Source organism: Poeciliopsis prolifica, unplaced genomic scaffold, assembly GCF_027474105.1.
Source record: "Poeciliopsis prolifica strain line A6 unplaced genomic scaffold, Auburn_PproV2 SCAFFOLD001, whole genome shotgun sequence".
NCBI lineage: Eukaryota > Metazoa > Chordata > Actinopteri > Cyprinodontiformes > Poeciliidae > Poeciliopsis > Poeciliopsis prolifica.
Genome location: NW_026562376.1, coordinates 1,956,941 through 1,960,000, shown reverse-complemented (window position 1 = coordinate 1,960,000; position 3,060 = coordinate 1,956,941).

Sequence of the window (3,060 nt, the reverse complement as noted above, 5' to 3'; positions counted from 1 at the left end):
AAAGGCTGTATAACAAACTGCCATGATGAGTCATTAAGGGGCGGGGCTTAGAGCAGCTGCAGCATGCAGACGAAGAAAGAGAGAAAAAGAGTGAAAAAGGAGTATAGTTACTTTCGCATTTGTTCGTTTAACCGGCTGTTGTTTATTGTTACCTTCCTTGATGTGTGTGCGTGGAAATACAAGTAAGTGATGTTAGCTGTTAATAATATTGTTTATTTAGCGAAGTATTTTAGTTTTTTTTCGCTTAATTAGTAGCATGCTCTGTTCACGTGCACACTTTAGAATTATACACGCGTGTATGTAGAAATGTGATGTTTAGAATCATTGAGAGTGCAGTTATTAGTATGTGTGATGTTATTTCAGTCATGTTATACAGACACTGATGTTGTATTGTTGTTTATTTTCTAGAACCACACACAAAATTACCTAAATAAACGGCAAGTACGAGTTAAATCACCTGGAGTACGACTCTGCGTTCTTTGGAGTTCTGACCGACTCACCACAGTGTTCTGAATATTCACACCAGCAAGTTCAAGTTCTAATAATTTTTCAATGGTCCTTCGAGCCGGATGAGCAGAATACTGTTTTAAGATGCAGAACCCAGAGTCAAAGGCATTGGACACTCGACCCAAACGACGGATGTCAGTTCCTTCCTACCTGTCAGATTATGACCTAAGTGGACCTGGAGCTCACAGTAGATTCAGAACAGCAGCTGCAGGGAATTGTCAGAGGAGCAAAGCGGACTAGTGCGTCCAACTGCCAGAACTCCATCACCACCCATTAGCCAGAGCTTCGACATGATGGATTTGAGGGATGATATGGAGCAAGAACGAGAGCTTTGTGAATCTATGGAGCAAGTCACCGGGGAGCAGCAGACCAGCCACGTTCCAGAGTTTAGTGCTGCTCTCGAAGAGATGCCAAGAAAACGCTGAGCTTCGTAAACAGTTTCAGAGCCTGATGGTTGCTTTACAGTCCCAGCCAGCAGCCCATCAGCCTCTGTTCCCACCTCCTCCACCTCAAAGTGTGTACAGCGGTGGTTATGGACCTTACCAACCCCATATCAATTCTCCAGCATACAGCAGCTACAATATCCAACATTCAGCTCCCAAAGAAACCTGCGATTAGATTTCACTAATCCTAGAGTTTCCCAAACATCTGGTGGTCTGCCTCAGAGCCCGTATTATGCAGACACACCACAACAGAACGCACCTTCCTATTCACATAGAGAATCTTCATTTGTCCAAGTTCCCAGCTTTAATGAGCCACCAAGAGAAACCACATACAGGGGGCCGAAGCCCACAATCCCCAGATTTATATCACCAGATCCCAGAGAGTTTGCACGCATGAAGATTGCCTTAGAGAATCTATTACCAGGCGATGCTACGGAAAGATACAAGTACCAGATCCTCACTGATCATCTCCAGTGTGAAGAAGCTTCACTTGTAGCAGACTCCTACTGCAACTCAAGGCAACCTTACACTGATACAATTTGGCTCTCACGAAAATGTATGGACAGCCCCACAAGCTTGCAGTGCAACGGATTGCAGAGTTAATGGATGGTCCAAATATACGCTGTGGTGATGTGAAGAGCTTTCGTCTGTTTGCCCTCAACGTCCGGTCACTAGTAGGCATGTTGGAACAACTGGGGCAAAGAGGTCAAATCGAGTTAGCTTGTGGCTCTCATGTTTCAAGACTCTTAAGTAAACTTCCCTATGACCTCAATGCCAGCTTTAAGAGATTTATCCATCCCCTGAGAGTAGCCATTCCTACCCTCATTGACTTTGCTGATTGGCTAGAATATGGCTGGAAGTTCAGGAAGACAGCATGAAGCCCCCGAAGAGAGAGGAGTCGTTTAACAAGAAGCCTGATACCAAGCGCACTTCCAAACTCTCAAGTAAGACTGCTACTATCCTCCTGGGTACTGAGAAAGTCTCTGGATCAAATAGTGTAGCAGTACCACCTACACCTGGACATGTTGTTAACAAGTCCAAGGGAATAGAGAAGGTTACGGCCTACTGTCCATATTGTGACAACGACAAGCACTTCCTGAACAACTGTTCCAATTTTAAGACCTTGAGCAAAGAACAGAAGGTGACATGGATTAAAGCGAATAATAAGTGTTGGCGTTGTGGACGTAACCACCAAGCGGCAAAGTGTACACTTAAAGCTCCCTGCAAAACCTGTGGTAGGAGACATCTGCTAGTGCTGCATGAGGTGAATGAGAGAGCAGAGGAAGAACAAGCATCAGTTCCACCTTCAGCAGAAAGTTGCCTTATTAACACTGCCAATAAAGTCATGTATGTTGACCGACCAGTTTACAACTGCAAGGTGCTCCTGAAGATCAGTAAGGTAGTCCTGAGGAATGGTGACAAGTCCCTTGAGACGTATGCAGTCTTAGACGATGGCTCTGAGCGGACAATTCTGCTTCAGCCTGCGGCCAAACGGTTGGGCCTTAGTGGAAGCAAAGAGGTGTTAGCTCTTCGCACAGTCAGACAAGAAGTGGAGAAGCTCCACGGGGCGGCTGTGTCGTTCACAATTTCCCCAGCAGCCAACCCTGACAAAGTGTACAGCATCCAGAATGCTTTTACAGCCGAGCAACTGAGTTTAGCAGAGCATTCCCACCCAGTTGTCTCACTTCAGGAGAAGTATAAACATTTGTCAGGTTTGCCTCTCCCTCCTTTAAACAGAGTCCGCCCTATGTTACTGATTGGTGCCGATTACACACACCTCATAACCCCTGTGGAGCCAATCAAACTGGGACCACCTGGTGGGCCGGCAGCAGTGAAGACTCTCCTCGGTTGGACACTACAGGGACCAGCACAAGCCATGGAATCCATCACGAATGTGAGTCACTGTCTCTTCACATCTACATCATCACCTACAGAGCTGCTTCCTGTGTAGAGAAGTTTATGGCAGATGGATGTGCTCCCTTACCGCAGTGAGAAGTTAGCAGTTAGGTCACGGCAAGATCACGAAGCAATCAGGCTCCTGCAAGAACAGACGGTGAGAGTCAATGTCGGTGGTGTTGAACGTTATGCCACACCCCTTCTTCGAATCAAG